We start from the raw sequence: 27,281 nt of genomic DNA, 5'->3' as shown, positions 1-27,281 counted from the left end.
AAATCACAATCTCAGATTTTGAAAATACAGATTAATTATTAAGTTTATCAGAGAGAAAGCAGATTTCATTCTGCATGGACATTAGTAGTAACAGAGATTTTAGATATAATTAAAATTCAAATGTAATAACAACTGAGCATACTTTTCTTGATATGCAAAAAAATTAAGCTTTACATTTTAAAATACCTTATATCCTAAAAAAGCAATATTTTCAGGTTTTAATTTCATAAAAAGGCTCAGAAAAGAATATAGTGGAATGAGAAACATAATCAGTCTGACTAACACAGAAATGTTCCAATATTTGAAATCAAAAGAAATAGAATACAAACATTTTAAGTGAACAGTACAATTAGAAGTTAAATATTCAACTGAGAATAATGAGATCAAATATTCTGTTGCAGCAGCAACAAGAATAAAGAATGAAAAATACAAATAGAAAGTGTAGTTAGAGTTTTGACTCCCTCTGGTGGAGAAAAGGGGAAATTCTGTTCCCCTAACCAGATGTATTCGAGACGCTGACGCTGCGACATGTACATACTCTCTCTCCCGCCTTTTGTGTTGTGATGTGTTTGTGTGGTAGCTTAGAAATGTCCGTGTCCATATATGTGTGAAAATAAACCTATGAAAGTTTCAACTCCTGCTTCTTCATTAATGGAATTGTCATGCACTGACTGAACATCGTGTTGTACCCTGGACGTGATACGTTGAAATTTGGAAATTGAAATTTTTTTGGAAAGCGTTTGGAGGAAGCACAGTGAGGAGCTGAAACCAGAGGTGGGCACATTTATTATTTGTTCTAAGCTTTTTTGAATTATTTAGTTTAAAATGGATATTAATAGATTAAAGGAAAAAAGGAAAGGATTACGTACTATTTTCACGAAACATTTAACTAAAATTAAAAATTCCTTAAGCAAAGAAATTTGTAATGAATATACGAAAGAAACAAAAATTAATGAGCTTGTGAGCTTAAAAGCTCAGCTCAGGGAAAAATTGAAGGATTTAATTAGCTTGGATGAGAGTATTCAATTAATTATAGATTTAAGCGAAATGGAAGGAGAAATTGAGTTATGCGAAGATTACAAAGACAAAGCAATCGAATTTTCTTAATATATGGTAGCAAGCAGAAGTGTATTAATTCTGCTGCATTTTAATTAAATTTACTGTTTTTTGTTATAATTCCAAATTCCTTCGATCGTCCATTATTTAAATTTCCATATTAAGTTGTACTATTTTTCTTTTCACTTAAACATTCATTTAATAAAATGAAAATTAATATTTAGTGGGAATCTGGCAGTTTATTTTTTAAATTTTAGATGTTGGTTTTAGGAAAGTTAAATGGTTGCAGTGCTGAATAGTGTTGATATTCTAAGTGCTTTCTTTATGTTCTAATTCTATTACTGTATATTGAATTAAATCTGTGAATTTAATAGAAAATGAAAAGTTAGTTATTTTATTAGCTTATTTAGAATTATTTTAGGAAGGCAGTTCTCCAAAGCAGATATACATGAACCACATTGTTAATAATTGTTTTTAATGTCTTTTTTTTTTCTATTCAAGTAATCTTGAAAAAATGCAATTGATTTTATGAATAAATTGTAATTCATTTTAGTTTCTAAGAGTTTATTTATATTGATTTAACTATAGTATTCTAAATTCCTTGTTATGATTGAAACAAATTTTCATAAATATTTGATGCATATCACTGTTTCCTACCTAATATTTTGATTAAATATATTTATATTCAATAGAAAAATGTTTTTTCTTTAATTAGTCTGCACTTTTTCCTTGTATTTGCTTCAAATAATAATCTCAGTTTAGTTGATAGTCTTGTTTTTTCTAAATCAGAATGTTCCTCCTTCCCCCCCCCCTGTAATGAATAAAGCCTTTTACATGCACCTGACATAACTAACAGTTATTGTGGTGATCAGGAAAGTTCACATGATATCCGAGAAGAGGGAGCCAAGAGAGGGATCATGAGGTGACAGAATAAGAATGGACAAGGATTAAGGAGAAGAGAGCAAGGAATGGCTTGAGCTATTGAAGGTTGATTTTTGATTTCGGACTGAAGTGTGTAGGTCATCCATGCATGTATGTAAATTTATACTTTTAATAGAACCTACTTTTTGATTCTGCTTTTACAAAGTTCTAATTCATATTGCATGGTTGAGTGGTAAAATTTAATCAAAACAATGGCTCAAGTTAAAGGTGTGATACCAGTCGTATTGAAATTCCAGTAAGAAGAAAACACGGGAATTGAACTTAAGTACCACAGTGCAAGCTTTCCTTTAACACTTTTTTCTACTGTTGCTAAAATATACACAGGTGTTTGTTGATATTAGACTATTTCTTTTTCCTATTGAATATATAGATAAAATGAATAATATATATAATATACAGCAATCAGCAGGATAATTAGTGGCTACAGATGTTATAAAATATTTAAAATACTCATTGTTTTAAAAACTAGAATTAGATTAGATTCTAATCGAAGATAAGAAGATAGATTCTAATGAATCCAGTTTTGGATTCATCAGACTCAAAATAATCTAAAACAGTTAAATCTTACTTTGAAATTGAAATTTTTGATCTTGTTGTTGAACAATATTATCAGCATGAGATTTATTTCTTTGGGCATTCAGTATGAGATTTTTTTTTTTAATTTTTTTTTCTCCCAGAATTATCTGGATACAGATCAAAATGCTCTACATGGAAACTAAAAAGTATACGTCAGGTAAGTTTTTTTTTACACATTATTCTAGGTAGTTTCTGATTTATGTTATATTACAGGAATCTATGTAGCAAAGTAAATCTATTTCACTACTCAACATGTGTGTTTAGCCATTACAGAAAAAAGTGCATTTTTTAAATGTAATATCCATATACGGATTTGTACATTAATGGTAGCATGGGTTACACTTTCCTGAAATGGGTAACTTGTCACAGCACCTTGTTATCATTCAGTCATAAATTTCTAATCACGTCGGTATAATTCCGTTTTCTGTGATCATGTAATTTTGATTAAGCTTCTATCTCCTAATATTCCAAATCGTGTGAAAATAGTCAACTTTTATATCCACCAACTTTTCTATTTAGTATAATGTTATTATTCTGGTTGTTACAAGCTGTAAAAAAGTCTTAAAAATTTAATAAATCTTAAATATTTAATAAATTAAAAGTCTTAATTTTTTTATAAATTAATTGAAATAGCTCCCCTTTAACAATGATCACACATTTTATGAGATTTGTTTAAAAATTTTAATTATTTGCTATAGCATTTTCATTACTAACCCATACTCTCAAATTATGATAGGAATTCACATTGACCTCATGTTTCTAATTTTCTGGTTATACTAAAGGATACAAGTAAAATACATAACTTTATTGTGTTGTATTATCTTTATTAGAAGTTAGTTCTTTTATGTCAACCAAACTTTATCTTTTGGATGAATGTATTTTTATGTCATTCATTTTTTTTTTTTTTTTTTTTTGAAATTAGTAAATCAATATTAAATGTTTCTTGAAGTTGTTTTGACTTTTTATTGTTCTCAGTTCAAATGATAAACCATTTTTAAACAACTTAATAGTGCATGATTTTCAGAAAAGGTTCTTAAAAAGTGCTTAATTTTCTCGTGATGACGAAGAAAGCTTTGCGTTTTGTTTCCTAGGTTTGTATTTTTTACATCATACACTTTTTTTCATCAGTACACCTATTCATAATTTTTTAATATATGACATTAATATATGAAGCATCATAATAACTGATCATAATTGGTTTTTTTTTTTTTTTTTTTTTTTGTAACTGGTTAAAAATTATTGACATTATAGATCAGTTGAACATTATTTAAACATCTTTGAAATTGTCAGTGATGTTTACATTCTCAGTTTCATGTTATAATGTCAACAAAATTGCATTTTATAGAAAATTATTCTTTTTAGATGATAAGTCCAGAAGCTTTTACTAATAATATTCATATATGTGGTTGTACTTATGATATTAAAAGAGTTTTGATCTTGCAACAGAAGAATGTTCATTTATTTATGCTATTAATGGAACTTATGAAGAAAACTCATTCTTGCTACTTGAATCTTGATTCAACAAATAAATCTCTTCTTCAAAATGGGAAAATAAAATGTGGAAAGGCATCGATATTTATAGCATAAATTTTATATTTAATTGTGCTAAAAGTATGAGACATGAAATAATTTGATTTATTTTTCAGTTGAATTCTGTCAAAAAGTAATTTATGTGAAGTAAGGATGTTTTTCTAACATTTCTAATATTCAGCATTTTATGCTGCATGAACTATGATTATGTAATTATTATCATACATTAAGTGCTGCATTGATTTTGCAGTATCACATGCATACATGAAAAGTGCTTAAATTTGAAAACCATTTTTAAGCACCTAAAAAGTGTTTTATTTTCTGAAAAGGTTCTTAAAAAGTGCTTACTTCTCTCATAAAGAAGAAGAAAGGTTTTCGTCTTGTTTTATTTCCCCACGAGTCGAATATGGTAATTCGAAATCATAGTCATAAAAGCTTGTTTACCGGATGCATCAAAAAAAGAAAACCAACGAGAGGGAAAAATTCGAAGAAGTATTCCAGGGATTCCAGCACATAATAAGATAAGGCTTAGTGATTCTTTTTTCCCCCTTTTTTTCTTTCCTGCTATGAAAATAGTAGGATGAATCTAATGCGCCAAAACGATATATCGAACATGGAAAAAACTACTTTAAAAACACTAACATATTCTACCATCATTCTCATTAATATGTCGTTTTTGAGCAATCACTTGAACGACCTACTACATGCATTCAACTGTTTTATATTGAATTGTTATTAATTGCTATATGTAATTACGTTAGTCAATCGCTTAAAATCTAATATGACGAAGCCTTACATTTTCAATGATGGTGATGTCTTTTGCAGTATTTTTTTTGTCTTTCTTTTGATGTCTTTCGCAGTCCCCATCCATTTGAACATTTTTATTTGTTGAACTAATCTTGCCAAATTTGTTTCGATTAAGAAAAAAAAGAAACTGCTGGATCTGAATATTTTAAGTTAAAATATAATAATTAATATTAATATTTAAGATTTATACTTAATATTTTAAGTTATTTAACTTAAATATTTTTAAAGAAATAAAAAAAACCGTTTTTACAATCTTTTTTTCCTTCCAGGATTTAAGTTTTACCATTTTTATAATTTTTCACTTTTCACAACTCTTATAGAAATTTTTACCCCAATGAAATCTGTCTTTATATGTAAAGTCTTGTCCTGAGCAACGCTTAGCATAAAGCCATTGAAGTTAGAAGCATGAAATTCAGGGAAATTTTTTTTTTTTTTTTTTTGACATTAGAGGCACACCAAGAACAGATTTCTCAAACTTTTAATTCAAAGTTTAATTAAAAAATAGAATTTTAATGTGTTTTCATCATAACATCGAAGCGTATTATCGCATAAAAATTATTTTAACACTGTTTTAAAAGTTAAAAAAGAATAGCTTTTGAATAGTAAAAATTTTGTTTCGTTGAATGTAATTTAAAAAAAAATATTTCTGAGAAATTAGTTTTGGACACAGTTTATAACAAATATTTTTACTATAATAAAATTCAAAATGATATTGTTTCTTCGATTATTCACATTATTCTGTAATTGTTAAACTTGTAATAAAAAGGAGAAAAATGTTTTCTTTGCTTTTATTTAAACTTTAAAAAATTTAAAGCGTGTTCATTGAGTAAAGTTCTTCATTTGATAATTTATGTTACATTTTGAAGCAATGCGATATATTGTCTCGCTCTGGCTTCAAGAAAGACTTTAAAAAAATGCTTCAATTTGCATTTTTACTTTCTATTATATAAAATTTAGAAAAATTATAGCAATCGTCAAAAAATTCGAACTTGAAATGTTAATGAATATCCACTTTTCATACCTCCTTGAATTCGAAAACACATTTTCGGAAAATGTCTGTCTGTGACAAAGATAACATAGAATCACTTTGAGCTAGATGGATGAAATTTGGTATATGTTCTTCACACCAAACTGGTAGATTTCGATCAAATTTTCAGCTACATCCGTTTTAAGGAAATCTGTTTATCTGTCTGACTGTTCGAATATAAGTTAGCTTGATAACTACAAAATTAATAGAGCTAGAGTTAAAATTTTGTACACAGATTTAATATCTATCCTATAAACATCTGTCAAATTTTGAGGGAAATCCAACAAGGGGCTCACCACATGTCGGTCTGTACTTTCAGAAATATGTAAACGTGATAGCTCAAAAATGTAGTGACTTAAATATATCAAATTTGGTATGTAATTTTGTGACTATAAGTGTAGTTTTGAGTCAAAGTTTTGTTTTAATCAATTAAGTAGAATGCACCTAACACCGCAATTCGCTTTTTGGATACTTTCAACCACATGCCAGAGATCAATCCCAAAACACTTGCCAATGTTCGCATGATAGAATTAGTAAAAATATTTAATTCACGCCTAGTGTTAATATTTCGTAACTATTGTATGCCAATACCACACAAGGCATTTCCTGGTAATATGTAAGAAAGTTTTGGGGAGACTCTGACTGATTTATTTCCATTTTGCTTCTAACTATAAAGCTTATTTTTTTTTTCGACTTTATTAATTTGTTTCCTCTATTTATGAAAACTAGGATTTGTTAAGGCAGTTTAATTTCATCCTAAAATATATATAAAGCTTCTGTAATTTTTTTAAGTAAGAATTTTTTCTTATAAATTAAAAAGCAGGTTTTCATTAAATTTTAGGAACGTTAAATGCTCAAAGAAGAATTTTACTACACTTTAGAAATAAGAGACGATTATACAATTTCTTTTTAGTCTGAGGATTTGTGAACGCTGCTATTATTTTCTATTAAAAAAGGATTTTTAAAACTCATTTAGAACATGGTATTGTTCTATCAGCAAATTCATGGCGTTTTTGGCAGTCGTGTGATGATAGCCATAGGAATGCTTTAGTTCTTAGGTTTATAAGATTGCAAATAAAATTGCTTAATCCGAATGAGTCAGTGTAGGCAGAAAAGTTGCTTATATAAAAGTTAAATACAAAATTTGTGATCATGATGAACTTTTACATCACTATTGACATTTTCAGAAATGTTGTATATATAAGATATTTTATTTTAATTTTAAGAAATGTTGGAAAAGCTCACAGATCTTTATTGCTAATCTTTTAAAAGTTGGCTTAATTTTTTTGGTATTAATAGGTGTTTTTGTCATTTTTATGATCTTTTCTATGCTTTTGTCAAATTCAAAAAAGCATTATTATACAATAGAAGACGTTGTGCAAATACAGAAATAAATATTAAAATTTAAAAAATAATCATTTAAAATTAGTTTTTAAGATTTTTTTTCAATAAAAACTATGCATTATTATAAAACCTAAAAAAATATTATGCTTAGAAAATGCCCAATTTATGTATGCATACTTATACAAAGATGCTTTATTTTGGGGGCTAAGGTACTTAAAAGCATTTAATTTTCGCAGCAGTTTCTCACCCTGTAAAAATATTGAAGTGGGAAATTTGAATGAAAAATAGCTTCCTTGACATTTAGTATACGACTACATAAAGCAGTCAGACAGAATCCATTCAGTAAACATTACTAAAAGAATTGAGAATTTCAGAAACCTCAACCCATTCAAAATATTTCCTATTTTTGTGAAAATATTGGCAAAAGAAATAGTTGTCAATGATATAAAGTTAGAATCCGACTTCTTGATTGTTTATGTGAAAAGAAATTTCTCTTGGAAAAGGAAATTGAATATAAAGCTAATGCACATTTTTGGCAAGTTAGAAACTTTTCATTACAAATAAAATTATCTAATGAATAGGCAAGAGTTATTTGTGAGAATATTGAACAAATTGAAAGAGTTTAGAAAAATCTCTAAAAGGAAACAGCCTTTTATTTACATATTTAATAAAATTAGCATGATTTTTATATTCAAAATTTGTTTATTTATGCTCTCAATCTTTATTTCGAGGACTTGGAATGTTAATAAAGTAGTAGTATAACATTTTCTTTTCTTTTCTTTTTTTTTTTTTTTTTACTTATACTGCTAACTGTAATGTAATTAAATAATTAAAGTTTTGCAGTGAAAGTCTTTTAATAAGATCTTTTCAAACGAAACTTGCATAAAAAAAACATTTTAAACAATTTAGTTTCAATGTTGTTGAAAAATATTTTGTAATTCCTGGTAGTATTCTTAGTTTATATTTGTATCAAACTGGGCACTTAGTACCCAAATTAATTTATTTTATCGAATTCATAGTTCTCTTATGAAAAAAAGGCTCTATTTCATAGTTGGGTCTTATAAGTATTTTAAAGGGAAAAAAAATTTCTTAAGATAAAATTATCTATGCACCTTGTTGATATAATTATGATTATTTCTAAATTGTGATTTTTGTTATTTCAAGTCTAAGTTATGACTTGTTCTTAATGAATCTTTCAGTTGGTCTGTTTTTAAATTTTAATCAGATCATAAGCGGTTATTTTACTAGTTTTGCTGTCTTTGTTAGCATATTCAAATAAAAAAAATGTTCTGATTAGCAATAGATTTATTGTGTGGAAATTATTTTAAATGTTGATAATTGACAATAGTGATTAAAGGTTTTTGATTGGTAAATTGAAATATTATGTAAATCCTGAATTCTGTAAATTATATTTTTTTCTTGATTGTTCAGTGACCTTTTGCGATAAGATGTTATAAAAAGTGTATGTAGGAACTCTGATACAAATACTATCTTATACTATGTATTTATGGAGTTCTTTTAACATCTATATTTTCAGCTGCTAGTGAGAACATAATTTGTTTTAGCTACTACTATTTTAGCTACTTTTGTAATTATTCTTAGCATTTTCAAATTTTATAGAAATGTAATTTGGGCTGAGCTTTTGTTTGAATATTAGAATATCCATTCAGTCTATTATGTCTTGAAAAATATTTATCTTATTCCTTAAGTAGTGATTCAGTTTTTAATCCTTTACAAATATGAGCAGCGTTTCTTTATTTCATGACATTTTTATTTAAAATACTGTCCATTTTTATCATCCAATAGGATTTTTTTACAATTAGTTTCAAAATTCTTAACTTATTCACAGTTAAAATTTAAGTATTATAACTTTTGAAATAGTATTTTTTTAGTACATTATTCATAATTATTTTGTAATTGTGCTGGTATTGCTTGATTTGGAATAAATTATTTCTGTTTCAAAAGTAATTTGATTATATTGTAAGATTTTTTGTATTTACACTATAATGCATTTTCTGCTTATACTCAAATACTAGTTGACATTTAACTTGTTTCTAAACTTTGCATCTTCTACATAGCTTTGGCATTTAAATTTAAATATTTTAAATTCAATTATTTGTTTATCATATAGATAAAAAAAGTATTCCTTATATCTGCTATTTTAAAAAGTTTGATACCTGAAGCATCTCATACAAATTGCTTATTATGCATAATTTTTAAACTCAATAATTTGTTTTAAAATTGATTATAAAATAAAATCTCTATTTGTTATAATAATGTTTGAAATACAATCTTGATTTTGTCAAATGATATATTTTTTCTAAATTCAGAAATTCTCGTGTTATTTACTTCCTTTGCTTTCAAATATCCTAATGGGAAACTCCTTTGTTTTGTCCATTGCATATGATAAATCATTGGCAGTTTCCTTTTCGGAAAAGGTGCAAGAATGAAAACTCTACATTTTTATGAATACTACTATTCTAATTATGTTGGTATGTATATTTTCCATGTATTCATAGATTTTAAAGGAGCCTTTTTTATTTATTTATTTATTTATTTTTTTAGCCACTAATGTGAATATTTGTAAGATATATTTCACATTGGTCAGTGTTATTTAATTGAATGTGTTTTATTGCTTTTGGAATTATATTTAGTGCCTTGTTATAATGGTGTAAATAGCTTCCTTAAAACGAAAAAAAATCGACATTTTAAATAGATATATACTTTCTTACATACAAGGCATAATGTATTTTTGATAGAATTATGTGCATGCAAGCAATATGCAACTTTTCATTTTAACCCTTCAACCATCTAGAATGTAGAAAGTCATCCCAATGAATTTTGCCATTAATGATTGGAACATAGAAACTCATTGTGCATTTAAGTGTCGTCATTTTAGAGATATTTGGGTGTTGGAATAGTTGCCGGGCATTGGATTAAATAAACATCACCATTTTTCTTCTAATGTGTTCTATAAAGAAAGCATGAAATAAATAACTTAATAGTTTTTAATGCATATAAAGCTGGAATTATATCTGAAATTGGTTTTTTGATTATTTAGGAAGTGACAGTAACATCCCTGAAACTTATCTAAAAATTGCTTGTGAGTAATAATAATAATCACTGAAAAATTCTAGATATTTTCATTATTATTATTATTTGCTTGATGATAATTTGGTCAAACTTAATAAATACAAAGAAAAGATTGAAACATGTACTCAGATTTTTATTTTTAATTGTTATTTTCCAGTAACAGGGAAAACCAAAACCTGCAGTGAATATCCAGAATTTGATTAAAACTTTTGATGTAGTCGAAATCCTGCATGCTTCCCATTTGCATGGGGATCTGTTGTCGGCTTTTATAATGTTAGGTAATCGAATGTTGTGCTATAGAGTCATGAATGAAATGTAGTTGTTGATAAAATGAAATTAATCAATTTTATGTAAACTTGAAGAATTAAAGATAAATGCAGTTTTCAGATAGTCCTGTCAGCAATTTTGAATAGCTGCCATTGGAGAGAAATGCAGTGCAGCTTCACTGCTAAGAATATGAAAACAAAAATGCAGTGAGGGAAGAAGTTAGTGACATTTTAATGTTCAGAAAAGGCTGTCTATTTCGAGAATAACACGAACTAGTTTTAAAAATTGCTTTGACAGTAGTTTAAGTCAGTTAGAGCTGTTGATTCTAAAAAAGTGTCGGAAACTGTACAACTTGGAAGTTAGCTTTTAAGGATGAATTTATAAGGATAAAAAATAATTAAAATGCGGTTAAATTGAAATTATATTATAATATGGTTTCTAATTTATCTATAATCTGAAAATAATTTCCTATTACTCGAATTTCGGCTTCACTTTAGAGTTGCTTGAGCTTTCAGCATACATTCTTTTGCTTTTTTTTTTTCCTGTTTCCTACCTTTCAATTTGGTATGCTTTGCCATGCTCCCCGTGGCTCGGACTAAGAAACCTTGACAAAAGATGAAAATGAGACTATTGCCTTAAAATTATGAGGAATAAAATGTGTTAAAATAACTGCATAACTGTTTTTTCAAATCTTGTTTTACGAAATAATTTGAAATATATGGTTTGCTACGACCAAATCTCATCCCATTTCTGCTGTTCTCCAGATATTACATAAAAATGTATAATTATCAAGTGAAAAGGCGTATATTGGAGTTCTGATGAGAGTTTTAAGTGATTTATTCTATTGATAAATAGTTTCTTCATTTTTTTCAAAATATAGTGAGTTTAAGTCCTACAGATATTTTTAAAAATGTGATATATATTACAAAAAAAGTTTTTGTTTTAAAAAAAAATTGTCAAGCACTTAAATCCATTGTAAGAATCATTCATAAAAATCTTTAAAAGTGCACAAGAAAAAGAATGAAATAAAATTGCAATTGCTTAGTAATACCAAAAATAATTTTGTAATGTTTATTAACTATTTAGATTCATTTTATTTGATGCATTGATTTTTGAAATTTATTGATTTTAATATTTTACCATTTGCAAAATTGAAATAGTATTTTTATTTTAAAAAAGTTCTTGTATCACTGTGTGTTAAAAATTTAGAATTTTTAGATATTTCATGTTGAAAATCTAAAAATTCTAAATTATTAATTAATTGCATTAATTAAATAAATTATTAAATAATTAAATTATTATTTAATTAAATAATTAAATAATAAAATCAAATTATTATTTAATTGCATTTTATTTGATTTGCATGGTCTTAATTGCACAACATTTTTATATTTCAAAATCAGAAACAGGGTATCTTAAATTCTAAAATTGCCATGATGTGTTCATGTTGATACATTTTTAATAATTGTTATTTTGAAAATCTTCATAAATATAATAAGAAATGCTACTTATTTATAAGACTTCTATTATAAATCTGCTTATTTATAAGTAGATTTCTTAGATTGTAATTAAGAAATGTTACTTATTTAAAATATATCTTTAAAATGTTGGGTAAATCAAATTTACAACATGTGTTATGAAATATATTTACCATTTGTGAAAATTTCCATAAATATTACCTAGTTTAAAAATTTAATTTGCGGCAATGTGCTAAGTTATATGTGTTATTAGAGCAGGGAAAAATGTTGTTATTCATAAAATTGCAACTGCCTACCTTTTTAGGTCTCTAGGAATTGATTTTATCCGAGACTGTGAAAGCGAGAGAATGTTTATTTATATAGAAAAAAGAAAATTCACCAATTTCCTACTTTATCATGCTTCTAAGGATCGAATTATCTTAGACAGCAAAAGGGGAACATGGATTAGTGCTAATTTACAAAAAAGTATTTTCTTAAGAAATATTTGTACAGATCTTCCAATGAGAAAATGTTTTGCGAATTTTAGTGTCATCAATTTAACTTTTTTTTTTTTTTTTTTTTTTTTTTTTCTTATTGCCATGCTACAACCACAACCCTGTGGTAACATTACTGAAAATTAAAAAAAAAAAATGTAACCCTTGTAAACAAACAAATGTATACAAATATATTTTTTTACATCAGTCTGAATCCCCCCCCCCCAGACCTCCTGGTTTAAAAATTTCATACCTCAGATTGTCACGGAGATTAAGTGTTGTTTAAAGAAGCAATTAAATAATGTTTGAAAATATGAATTAAAAATTAATAAATTCTTATCTGAGTAACCTAATCAGTCAGTTATATTAATAAGCTTGTAATTGTAGTGTTTGTAATTTTTTTAAAAAAAGAAACAAATTGCTATTTACATATTTAATAAAATTAGCATGAATTTTATATCCAGACTTTGTTTTCTTATATCCATATACCTTATTTTTTCAAGGAATTGAAATAATAGCATATATATAGGTTTTTTTTAAATATTACAATTCAACTATTTATAATGTGATAAAATACTTTTAGATATGCAATAAAAGGGCTTTATTTTAATTTTTCTGTCTTAAAAAATATTTTAAATAATTTAGTTTCAATGTTGGTATAAAATAGTAAGCAATTGCTGATATTTTATGTTTATGCTTGAAGGTTACACTCCCTGTTCGCTCTGTTCTCCAAGCCCCAAGAATCTTGTTGTAATTCTTTTAAAATCACTGCATGGTCCCATTCCATTTCGTTCGCCGTATAGTTATGCATTTCTGCTTGTAATAAGAAATTATAAATATATTCATTACTGAAAGTAAATTTAAATTATTTCAAATTGCATGAACTGCTAAAATTAATTTTTCATCAATTACAAAAAATGTTGTTCAGTCAGTGCATGATAATTCCATTAATGACGAAGCGGGAGTTGAAATTTTCATAGGTTTTTCTGGTTAGGGGAACAGAATTTTCCCTTTTCTCCACCGGAGGGAATCAAAACTCTTAACATCCACCCCCCGGGATGAAGATCTTCATAAAATTGCATACTGTAGTTACAATAAAACAATAAATTCACAATAATACCAATTATACAATTAGTATAAATAAAATAAAATTCTGATTATTAATTTTCATTATATATGGTATAAACTAAAACAAATACAATAAGATTAATACACTTATTTTCCAGAGGGTAAAATAGCTATATCACGAACATTTCGTTTTAGGATATTACCATTTGGTAATTTAATATTGACTACTCTAATATGGTTGTCACTACCGTGGAAAACTTCAGTAATTCTTCCTAACAAACACTTTGTTCCAGGTAAATTTTCATTTTTTATTAGAACAAGTGTTCCGAGTTTTACATCATTCTTTTTGAATTTCCATTTGTAACGTTGTAAACTACAAAGATAATCGCGTTTCCATATTTTCCAAATATTTTGACAAAATGTTGTAATTTTTTGCCATTTTGATAATCGATTTTCATTTAAGTTAATTAATAATGGTTCGGCAATTCCATTAATTGGTCTGCCAATCAAAAAATGACCAGGTGACAAAGTTTCAAAATCGTCGAATTCTGGAGATAACGGAGTTTAGAATTTAGGACGCCTTCAATTTCAGCCAAAATTGTTAGAAATTCTTCCAGAGTTAGTTTTTGATTTCCTAGTACGCGTTTTAAATGGAATTTAAAGGAGTTTAATCCGGCTTCCCAAATACCTCCACAACTCGGTGATTTAGGTGGAATGAACTTCCATTCAATAGATTCTGAAATTAAAATTCACTTAAATATTGATCAGGAGAATTGACAAGATTATACAGCTTTTTAAGTTCTTTGTTTGCACCGACAAATGTTTTTTAATTGTCAGTAAGAATTTTTGCACATTTACCTCTTCTTCCAAAGAAACGCTTTAAACTTGCAATAAAACAGTCAGATGTTTGATCAGTTACGAAATCAAGATGCAAGGCTTTAGTACATAAGCACACATAAATTACAACATAAACTTTGTTCAATATATCTTTTCTCTGATTTTTCAATTTTAAGAAGAATGGATCAGCAAAGTCAATACCAGTAATATTGAATACATGATTAGGAGTTACACGATCAGCTGGTAAATCACCCATTAATTAATGGATGTTAAAACAGGTTTGTTTTTCACACAAGAAATGCAATTAAATATCACCTTTTTACAATTATGTTTACCATTGATTAGCCAAAATTTCTGACGATACAACATTACATTGATACAACAAAGCTTGTGCTCCCAAATGTAAATATTTCTTATGATAATGCACTAAAATATTGTAAGTTAAAATATGATTGGATGGTAACACAATAGAATATTTTGAATAAACATGTAATTTGGAATTTTTTAACCTGCTTCCCACTCTTAGAATATCATTTTCGTCCACAAATACATTTAAGGTTGACAGCTTACTTTTCTTTGAAACATTCTTACCTCTTTTCAAATCTCTGATTTCCTCCTTAAACTTACCAAGTTGAACCATTCGGATTAATTGATTTTCTGTCTGAATCCTCTCATCAGCCGTAATGGGCACTGCAGTCCTTGACTGAGGGTACCTGTAATTAGCTGAAAATCTAAAAATATACGAAATAATACGAATCAGTTTTACATAGTAATTTGTGATTTTGAGAAGTTTAGCGAGAAAATCATCACAATTAGATCCGGTTACAGTCATTACTATGTTGTTTGCTGGAATATAGTCTTTCTTTAGTTCGTTTCCTACTTCAACTTCGTTGAATTCGCTGTTCATTGTGTTATCAAGGCATAGATCTGGATTAGACAACCAGTCTGGACCATGCCACCAAACATCTTGCATTAACACTCGGATAGACAGTCCTAGGGTTAACTTGTATGCGGGGTTCGTCTTTCCTCTGCAGTAATTCGACTGGTCTCGATTGTTTTTCTCCTGGATCTCCCGTACGCGATTTCTCATAAACTTCTTCCATCGTAGAGGGTCTCCTTTTATCCAATGAAGGCTGATTTGAGAATACGACCAGAAGAAGATGTGGTCAGATGTAATCCAGGGAAATGCTCATTTTAAGTATTCTGCTAATCTGGCAGAAACAAGGGCTCCCATGAGTTCGGGTCAGGGCAGACTGAATTTTTTCAATGGAGCTAGGCGGCATTTCGCCACTATGAAACTGGAGTTCACCTTCCCATTGGTCACTTTCCTGAAGTAGGCGACACAACCATAAGCCTTTGGGCTTGCATCAGAGAAAGTGTGAATTTCAGCCATTGGAGTCTCTGCATCAAGGAAGTAAGGACGAGGCAAAGAAATCTGAGGGATAGTTTTTACCTCATCCAGCCATGATAGAAATGTCTCTTGAATGTCCGGTGTTAGTGGTTCATCCCATTTCAGCTCCCGATCCCAGGTGATCTGTAGTACCAACTTCATTCTGACAGTAAAAGGGGTTATCATCCCCAATGGATCAAACAGCATCCCATAGATGCTCAGAATCAATCGTTTTGAAGGATTACTGTCCTTCATTTTAGAAATTTGATGAATGTCTATGGTAAATTTATCGTTGATATTGTCCCAAATGAGTCCAAGAATTTTTAACGGCACACATAATTCTTCGGATGTTTCAAGGCGGTCAACATTAGCTTGTTCCCAAGCTACATTTAGAATTGGGGAGTTCGTAGCCCATCTTCGAAGATTCATGCTTGCCTGACTTACAATATAGATCATTTCTTTGCTCAATTTTATAGCTTCGGAAATGCTTGCCGTGCCAGCTGCTAGGTCATTTACGTACAAATAGCTCAACATTTTACACGTTTCTTCATATTCACTTTCGAATTTTTCCAAATGCAGTTTAATAACTGCGGCAAGTAAGAATGGGCCACATTTCACTCCAAAGGTGACACTTTTATACTGGAATGTTTCAATATTGTGAGGGCTGAAACCGAGATTAGGATAATACCCTTTTGTCCATAAGAATTTCAGAAATTGCCTATCTTCTTCGGCAATCCCTACTTCTAAAAAAGCGCGCTGAATATGTGCACTAAATGCAATTTTGTGCAACCTAAACCGTAACAAGATTTCAAGTAAATCAGGATTTAAGTTCGGTCCGCTCTCTAAACAATCGTTTAACGATAACGCGCCTTTTCCCTTTAATGATGCGTCAAAGAGACAATCCTAATCTTTGTACAGTCCTTCCGTTCTCGCACTACAGCGTGATGTGGAAGAAAATAACCTGTGTTTATATTTTGGTCTAAATTAAAATCTACTCGTTCTATAATACCTTCCCTTAAGTGTTCCTTAATGATGCCATCGTATTTAACAAATAATTCTTTGTTTTTATCTAATGTTTTGTTTAAACCGAATAAACGACGTTTTGCAATTTCATAATTACTGCTTAATGCCTTATTATCCTCCTTCCATAACAAACGAGTTTCGAATCTTTTGTCTTTATACGTCGTATTTTGTAGAAACGATTTTAAAGTTTCTTTATCTGATAGAGACACTTCTTTATCCGCATTTATCCCAATCATTTCTAATAACCACAAATCTTTTACCCTATCAAAGCTCGATTCCTCTCTCTCGATGATCAAATGGTTAGCAGATATCTCCTTACAATCAATTCCCATCTCCTTTCCCAGTAGTAAAAATATCCGAAAATACTATCACCTGCAACAATCTTTTACTAATCCTTATATTCCTTTCGTCTAAAACCTCTGAAATATAATCCGAACCAATCTAGACATCAATCCTCTTAGAAGTACTAACATCTGCCAACTCAATTCCCTTTTCCAAAGCTATGTTTCTAAAAACTGCGATGAAGTATGAATTTTCGCCGAAGTGATCGAGTGAAAAACAACCGCTTGTATTTCAACACATTGAGTCGGGTGTCGCACATTCCTTAACGTAATCTCCACTATATCGTAAACACGACACTCAGCGGTTTCACTTTCGAAAGTGTGAATAGCTAAAACTTCCCTGCTCACTGTTTTCAATCCTAATTCCTCGACCACCTCTCTCAAGATGAAGGATTTATTGGCCCCGCAATCCAACATACAACGCAAGTGCGTCCTTCCCCTTCTGCCGTTCACTACAGCTGAAAATGTTTATAATAAAACCGATCCAGGGGCCCTATTTTTTTCTTTTATTTGACTCGGTGCTGAAAGATATCATGGTAGAAGCGGTATTATTTTCTTAGGGGATAAAAGTCCCTACTTCGACTGGAGGGGAATTATTCTTAGTTTCGGTTTCGGATTGCGGTCTTTCGCAAATTAAAGAATTATGTGAAAAAGAACCACAGAGCTTACAATTATGAAAATTACTATTGCAGAATGTTCTTTTATATGATTTTGAAAACATACAAAGCATTTTCCTTTAACCATTAACGATTTTTTTCTTTTCATTAATACTAAGTGAGCAATCATGACTCATGTGTTTTTCAGTATAAAAGATACATTTTTGATTACTCAGTCTGTCATCGGAAGAAGGATAATAGTTTCTTTTTGGATTAAATTTACGATTCGATTCATATTTGTGGTGAAATGAGTCGGCGTGTATTGTTAAGGCATTCGTATGCGAAGAATATCTATTTTTGTAACCTAGATCAGTTTTGTTTTTAAATGAACATTCTTTTGCATTAGAAGTTTTTGGGTTTGCTAATAATAGCGAAGCTTCCCTGCATTCTACTTCAATTCTACTAAATTAGTGATATCAAACAATTCACCTGCCTTTTAATAAACTGTGTAAAAAATGTGCAGCAAGTTTTCTTTTTTCAGCTTTGAGCTGTTTGCAAAATTCTTAGACATTAAGAAGTTCTTTCAGGATTCATTTTTTTAATTTAGTGAGTGAGTTAATTTAGTTTTTTTAATATTAGTTTCAATTTGAAGAGAAAAATATTTTGATGAAAATTAATTACCTTCTATAAAAATTATGATTTTCCATATTAAATATTTATCTAAGTTATCTATTTTGGGCATCATAATTCTCTTACCTTTTATTGAAGAGCTTTTTTTATTTTTATCTGGGACTTTGTGTTGCATCTGTTTCAAAACGAAAACTAGAATTTGTTACTTTCCAGTATGTATTACCTATCGCATGTTGTAGAACTGTTGAACATTGTACTTCCCTTCCAAAGCTAAGGAACAAGCGGTTTTCTTGTCCTGATTTACGTATAAATTACTATTAACATCTGAAATTTGTGTTAACTGTTTGTTGTTTAGTTTATGAACAAAATTAAATTTTGTAAATAAGGTAGACATTTTAAATTCACAGTTGCACTGTTCTACAAACGTACATTGATAGAGATGGGGGGAAACTGCTGGCAATTTTAAGCGTAAAAGAAAAGATTATTAGTTTTCCGTTAAGATAGAAATTTGATTTTCGCGAACTTTTTTTTAAATTCCTTTGTTTTTGTTCCCGTATATCAGAATTGCGTTTATCATTTCCGATTGCTCGAAATTTCTAGACACTGATGAAAATACTGGGGGGAGAGATGTTATGACTGGCTAGGAAAGTGAGTAAACTTGGAAAGTGTGTAACGAAACTTTATATCCATAATTTTGTTTTAGATAGAAATTGATGAATTTTACGATGTCCTTTCAAAGCTTTTAATAGTCACTTCTGAAAGAACATATTAAAGAAGGTGAAGAAATATTTCTTTATCCTTCCTTAAGTCTCGTGAACATCAGTATTGATCGATCATAGTGATCAATATTGATAAGCCTAGCTCAGTGATTCAAATACCAGGTATTAAAGCTATTTGATGATACTTTCAGACGTCTACCGCTATTTGTTTTTTGTTTTTTTTTTTGCATACTAATTACATTTTTTGAGTGTTTTAATTTTTAGCTAAGTTGAATTGTAAATAGAAGAAAGTTGAATCGAATGTTCGTGAGTGTATTATTTACAGACAAATGTATCTTTATACGGACATAACAGCTCCAAGGGACTCCTATAATAAAAAAATTTCAGTAATTCTGGTTAAAAATTGGTTCCGAAATTCATTATTGTTATATAATGAAATCAATGTTATGTTTTTTTGAAGCCTTTATTAAATTTCCAAACTAGGGGGAAAAAATTCTTGTTAAGGCTGATCGCTCAAAAGTTAACAATTATTTAATGCGTGGTGATTTGTATGTTTATTTGATTAAGTAGAATTAACACAATTAAACATTAATCAGCAAATAATTAAAAATTCACAAAAGTAACCAAAGCATTACAGAAGAAAATAAAGCATTTCATTGTGTTCTTCATGAAATTCATAATGTTAAATAATAATCAGGTTCGAATCAAAGATCCAGCTGGAAAATCAATTGTTTAGGCTCTACGGTTGATGCAAAAATAATGATAATTTGCTAATTTTGACAATGTTAACGTTTATTTACAAACATATAAATTAAATTACATATAAAAAAATAAGTATTTTAATATATATGAATCATTAAAATACATTATGCATAATCTTCTGAGTATAATTATACTTAACATACTCAAAGCTTTTATTTCAGAATCAAAATAGCATGGGAATATTTCGCAGAAACCTTTATTTAAGTAATGAAAGAATGAATACAATTAATTGGTTAAATGGAAGCTGGAACTCCACTTATAGTGAAAAAAAATGATCATAGTACATTGAAACATTAAAGATAAAATTTGAAAAATATACAGGGTGGTTATAATTAAAGATCCACTTTGAAATGATCATAAAAGAAAAACTACTGGACCAAATGCTATCAAACTTGGTAATAATTTAAAGAAGGTTATGGGAATCTCTTTTCTGCCAAAAAAAAAGTTCAGAAACTCACCACCAGGTGTGAAATGGCGCTGTATGCAATATTGCTAAGTAAAATAGGACATGAAGACATTAGTTTAAAATGTGTTTAACCGTTTCTGAAACGTGTTACAAAGCATGTTCAATATGTGTTACCTCAAAAGCATTTATTGTGATAATCTAAACAATTTGGCGGAACTGAAAGAAGCGATAAACCAACAAGTGCTTAACTTTCCTCCTGATAATGCTAAGAGCTACTGTTGAGAATGCAGTAATGCGATTTAACTTGCTTTCAGAAAATGGTGGACGCCACATTGAACATGCTTTGTAACACGTTTCAGAAACGATTAAACACATTTTAGACTGATGTATTCATGTTCTATTTTCCTTAATCCTATTTTGCTTAACATATTACATACAACGCCATTTCTCCCTGGTGCTGAGATTTTTTTTTTTTTTTTTTTTTTTTGGCGGAAAAGAAATTCCCATGACCTCCTTTAAACTATTACCAAGTTTGATAACATTTGGTCCAGTGGTTTTCCTTTTATGACCATTTCAAAGTGGAAATTTAATTATAACCACCCTGTATATCAATTTCAGAATTAGACATTAAATCTGTGTGTACATAATTAATTCTATAAAGATTTATCTGGCTATTGTGTCGGAAAAATCCAGCAAACGGTTGCTCGTACATCATTACAGGGAGTGAGGTACGGAAAAGACTAGACGCATCATGATTTGAAAGCAAACATCATCTAGTGAGCCACGGTAGAAGATTCGCAGGTTTACAATCGAGAGGGACGGACAAGACTTAAGTGAGGTGTCGATCGGCTGGAAGGATTTTGACAGAAGAAGGTTGGATGTTGAGGTCACTGCTTTTTCTGGCTCGCAGGTAGGTTTTTCCATCTGGAGGGGCGTTAGTCAAGAATTGGCTAAACCTTTCCGTGCTCGCTTCACAGGACATTTCAGGTAGTCGGTCCAGGATTTGTCCGTTCAGCCTCGCTCCAACCGGTCCCAGTATCCTCGCCGAAAAGGTTCCCTCCTTTTAACTCGACACGTTTCGTCATTGGTTCTTCCTTTTAGGCGCTCTGACCATTCTTACAGCTTGGAAATAAATCGGCTTGGAGACTGGTCAAGGTCTCGTTCTAATCATAACAGTCGAAAATTTTCGCCTTTCGAAATCAGGCGCTCGCAGATTGTCATTCAAATGCGTGAAGACAGTTCAGTCATCAAAGTTATTTTTCTATTTCATATGTTCTGTAGCTCAATAAAAAAAGTAGTGGACTGTAGTTTTTTAAGCAGTTTATTTTGAAACTCAACAAAGATATTCTAATTAAATTATTAAAGTATTAAAATATTGCAACATTAAATCACACCCTCGCTTAATAGGAGGTAAATGTATACAATAGTAAATCAGAGAATTTCGTCTCCTGCTTAGTAGAGGAGCATCTATCTCTGGGTCCAGGTCGCATTAGAACTCAGTCTGAACTGAGTGGTTTCCTCTTTCGCCACCCCAGGAGGGGCTGGCGCTGCAAGTGACTTAGAACAATATGTTTTGAACTTAGTTATTTTCGTACACTTGCTCGCCAAATTTTCTTATTCTTATTTCTTACTTTAAACTTTTGATGCTTTTTCGACGTGAGTACAACAACTCTGCAAAGGAATTTTCCGCCTGATCTAATTTTCCCGACAGAGCACAGAAAGCCGAAAATTTCTCAGAAACCAGAATTCAAGGGTCAGTTCAAGTCTGCTTTGAACTGGGGGGGATCTCTTGTATTCAAATGTTCTCTTGAAGAGAATTAATTAGGGAGGGGAAAGTTCAATGATCCCGTTACATCGTAACGAACCACGCATGAAGTCTGGGAAAGAAACTTTCGCGCATGCATTCCTTGTTTCAGACGTAAGCATACTAATAATTTTCAAAGCTGCGTAGAATAACACATGGTTTAAAAAAAATTTCTCAAACAGGAAACAGATTTACAAAAAAAAGGGGGGGGGATTGAAGAGACCGAACATTGACATTTTTCAATAATTTTCAAGTTGGTTTAAATTGAAAAGAATCCAATTACAAAATAGTTTTATCATAAAAGTGTTTAATAAAATTTAATTTTTGTCCAATCAGCAATTGCATTTTTTAAAATAAAAAGATTATTATATAATAATTTACTAAAATTAAAATGAAACGCTTCATTAAGTAATCAATACAATAAATATTGTATCTAACTCATTAAATGAAGTGAACTGTATTCGTTTCTTAAACTATTTATTGCAACTATTTAAATAAACTATTTATTACTAACGAAGATATATCAGATTATGATTTGATAATGCAAACTGAGTTGTTAAAGGTATAAAATTGCACTATTAAATCACTTTGCTTATTAGGAGGTAAATATGAACAATAACCTTAGATAGGAGGGTTTCGTGTCCTGCTTAGTACAGAAGCATCTATCCCAGTTTGCTCTGGCCGGTTTTCTCATTCATTTCCCAGGGTGAGTGGCGCTGCAAATGAGCTTTAAACATTCCGTCATGCTTTGGAATTTTAAATTCCAACACTTAAGGAATGCACATCATACATACAATATTACTGAACCTTTCTGACAAATGTAAAGCTCATTTTGAAAATTTCTTAAATATCATTTGTAATAGAAAGACTAAATTAGCAAAATTTAAAAGAGGTATAGTATAATTAAAAGAATAATTAAATTACATTTCAAATACAAATATGAATATAAGATACAGAAATAATATATGCTTCATGAAAATACTACATGATTGAATTAGAATTGAAATACAATACATAAATACACTTTATACCTATAATGGAGAAAATTTATAGAGAGATTTTATGCTTATTAATAAAAAATATACAATTAATTATTCGTTTTAACAGGTTGTGAGCAAACTTTAGATATCGACCTCTTTAAGATGCAGTTTAATGTTCTTACATTCACTACACTTATACATCCATCTTTACCAGGTATTACATCAATTATTCGACCAAGTATCTATTTGCAAGTGGATAAACTCTCTTCTTTTAGCACTACCATCATGCCTGGTAGCCTCCATGCCTGTCAATATTTTTTACAAATTGCCGTTTTTAGCGTTGTTGAAAATGATTTAAGTAATCACAACTCCACCTTTTCCAAATATGTTGGGGCAATTTTTCTACTTGTTGCCACCTAGATAATCTATTGTCTGATACATTAATTAAATCAGGTTTGGAAATTCAACTTATTGATCGTCCAATAAAAAAATGTCCTGGCGTCAAAACTTCCAAGTCATTTATATTTGAAGAAATTGGAGTGATAAGAAGCGAGTTTAAAATCCCCCATCAATTTCTACAATAATGGTGTTAAATTCTTCATAACTTCATAATAAATTCTTTACAAATTTTCATTTCCAACCGCCCTTCGAAAATGCTACTTAAAGGATTTCACGCCAGTCTTCCAAAGTCGAAAACTGCGGTGAACTCAGAGGAATAATTTCCATTTAATAGCATTAGAGGCCAAAAAGTTACTCAAATTATCATCTGGATAAGTAATTATATTGTATAGTTTCTTTTCAATTCAGCTTGAACACCAACGAATTTTGTGGCAAAGGAAAAGAGCTGAACATTTACCTCTTCTTGCAAAGAATCTTCTTAAAGTAAAGACAAATGACTCTGAAGTAAAATCAGTTACCATTTCAATTTGTATAACTTTAGTAACCCTACAAAAAAAAAAAAAAACCTACATAAACCTTATGAATTATGCCTTTACATTGATCTTCATTTTTTATATAAAAAAGGGACTTGTAAAATCAAGACCTGTGTTAGAAAACGGAGTATTGACATTAATTCTTTCTGGGGAAGGGTTACCCATTAATTGCTCTACAATAACAGATTTATTTTTGACGCATATAACACAGTTATGCACCACATCTCTTGCTAAATTTCTGCGGTTAATAGGCCAAAATGTTTTGTTAGATACTAAAGATTTTGAGGATCAACATGTAAATACTTTTTATGATAATGTTCCATTATCAAATGAGTTAGTATGTAAGGGGCATTTTCCAGGTTGCTTTAGTTTACAAAGTCATTGTCTGTGATTGGTTCGGACGCAGGTGGCTTTTCTGTTTTTAATCTACCTCTAAGGAATGAAGGGTCATTCCATCATAAATTACTGGAATCAGGAGACACACTTCTAAAAATGAGATCTGCTGGATTCTCCTCTGATGATACAAATTTCCAAACAAAGTCCTTTGAATGGTGGTTACCCTGTGGTTAACAAAAGTTTTTAATTCTTGTTTTTTCAAGCAAGCTAATACAATGGTAGAATCAGAGAAGAGCATTACTTCAGAAATTGCAATATTAAGAACTTTTATTACTCTCTGTGTCAGTTTTGACAATAACAGTGCTGCACAAAGCTCCAGTCTGGGAATTGTCAATGGTTTATTGGAGCGACACAGGATTTTCCACATAACAGGTATACAGGATTGGATTCACTAGATTACTGCTTCATATACTGCTGTAGAAGCATCTGTAAACCAATAGATAACTACTCTGTCATTTGAAGGAAAATGTCGAGGGAGTTCCAATTGTTGAATGTGCGGAAGTAATAAGACAAATTCGATCCATGCACAAGTAACATCCTTAGAGAAAGAGTCGTTCTAACCCATTTTCAATAATCAGAATCTTTGCATGAAAATCTTGGCCTTTGAATCAACAGGATCAATTAGACCTAGAGGATCGTATATCCTAGAAATATCTGAAAGCATTCGTCTCTCAGTGTATGAATTTTGCAACGAAGTAGTTATTTTAAATGAAAAGAAATCACGATTTGATCTCCACAAAACACCTAAATATTTGACAGGCTTCATATCTTTAGAGTGGTTAAATTGATAGTCACTATTATTTGGAATGTTAGGGAGAAGACTTTCAAAATTAGAGCGCCATTTGTGGAAAGTCGTACCTACCTTTTCAAGTAACTGCACATGTTGGTTTTACAGTGCTTTGGCAATTTTTAAGGTATATAAGTGTGTTAAAAAGTCGTCCATGTTATAATCTGTTGAACAACATCGGATGCATCTGGGAAAACAATTTTTTCATCAACCGCTAGCCGATTCAAGGTTCTAGAATCTAAATAATGAGCAATAGTTGTATCATAAAAGATTGTGTTGTGTTGGTACATTTTTGTTGATTTATCTGGCCCTTCTTTCTATGCTGTTCTCTGCAAATCTCAAGATTATGGTAAATTAAGATTTTCCTATACATAATGCGGATATCTACTGTAAATACAAATTCATGTTTATGAAAACACATTATGATGGAACACAGGTCTTGTTGAATTATTTCGCCGTTCAGTTGAATTTGATTCATGGAAACTCTATTAGATAAATGTTAAGATTAGAACTTTTGAAAACTACACGAAGATTTGTGGACGATTTTAGGATATAAACTCCATGGTGAGATAAATAGACAAAGAATTGATGTTCATTCACTTCTTTAACTTTAGTCATATGACTTAAATCATGATACTCAAGCATGAGATCACAGCAGACAGAATTTAAGCTTTCATCCCTACTAAGATGTCTCCATAAAATATCTGAAAGTCGTTTAAAAAGAGTCCGAGATTCTCCTAATTATTTATAATTTTTTAAGGAAATTTTTATTACAAATCTACCTTCCAGTGTGCTTGAATAATTTCCAACGAAGTGTTTTTCATACTCCTCTTCACTACTTAAAATGTGAAAATCCTCTCCTACAGATTCAATATTTCAAAATGTTTGCAAGGTTTTTTAAATGTCTCCAAATTCTATTGTAAGACCGCAAGATTGTCTATTAATATCTGAGATTTCGTATATACCAGCCAAGATATAACCGAAAATTACGTCCTACAAAATTATGCTAGAATTCTTCACATAGAATTTATTTGGTTTTAACATTTCAAGGAACAAATCTGCTCTCTTTTTAATTATTTAAGTTTATTAAGTTTCGATTTATTAAATTCGATGAAACTAGGATCCTCTAAATTGATTTGTTTGGGTAATTTTGAAATATCACCGTTTAATCGTATGGATGGAGTTAAATTTGTAATTGAAGGAGTTACATAAAAGGAAACACATCTAGTAAAATCATTTTTTAAGTCTTAAGATTTCTATTTCCATCCTTCTCTTCATACTGATATTGGTCGAATTAAATCCAGAAACGGGAATGTTTATTTTTTCTTATTTTATCCCTAGTAATTCAACACATTTGGTAATAATGGCACATATTTGGCTCCATGAATAAATCAAGTATCAGATAATTTTCCTTTCTCCCAAGCAAAACAAATTAAAGCTGTCGGCAAGATGCACATCTCATCCGAAAGCGCAATAGCAAAGGCTGTACTTATCACCCTGTTTCGAACTACCAGAGAAGAAGGTTCGATGACATCTGAACCGTTAGGGGGAAAGAGTGGGTCATTGCTTACCCCTCCTGTGGGTTGATTTAATGTCTCTCTCTCCCTCATGGAGTAAGGAATTGTGGGCCATCTGGCAATCTTTAACAAGACACTTGAATTTGAAAGAGCACGAACCAGTATGATCGCGAAGACAGAGTTTGCAAATTCATTGAGTTGAAACAAATTCTTTCCTTTTTTTTTTATGCTCATATTTTGAAAGGATATATACTTACACAATGGATGCATGCCTTTACAACAAATACACTGCTTATAATTGCTTTTATTATTGGATTTTATCGCAAGATATTTTTGTTTAAATGGATTATTTAAAATTTTGTATCCTGTTGCATTTTTGATTGGATAATCCGGTTTCGCTGCTGCTAATAATCGAGATCCATTTTCTAAAATAAAACTTCCTTCAAAAAAGATATTAGAGAATCAAATTGTGGAACTTCCGATGTTTTTAGGGAAAATTC

General features: G+C 29.9%; 1 long non-coding RNA gene across 1 annotated transcript in view; it reads left to right on the top strand.

Annotated features, from left to right (window-relative positions):
* The first annotated feature begins 545 nt into the window (after positions 1-545).
* Positions 546-27,281, top strand: part of LOC129960746 (uncharacterized) — a 29,379-nt gene continuing 2,643 nt past the window's right edge. The window contains exons 1-2 of the long non-coding RNA XR_008783683.1: positions 546-774; positions 2,676-2,731. This is a non-coding gene — a long non-coding RNA (uncharacterized LOC129960746). The remainder of the gene's footprint in view (positions 775-2,675; positions 2,732-27,281) is intronic.

Source organism: Argiope bruennichi, chromosome X2, assembly GCF_947563725.1.
Source record: "Argiope bruennichi chromosome X2, qqArgBrue1.1, whole genome shotgun sequence".
Classification (NCBI taxonomy): Eukaryota; Metazoa; Arthropoda; class Arachnida; order Araneae; family Araneidae; genus Argiope; species Argiope bruennichi.
The sequence above is the reverse complement of the archived record's forward strand: the minus strand, read 5'-3'. Positions and strand labels throughout refer to the sequence as shown.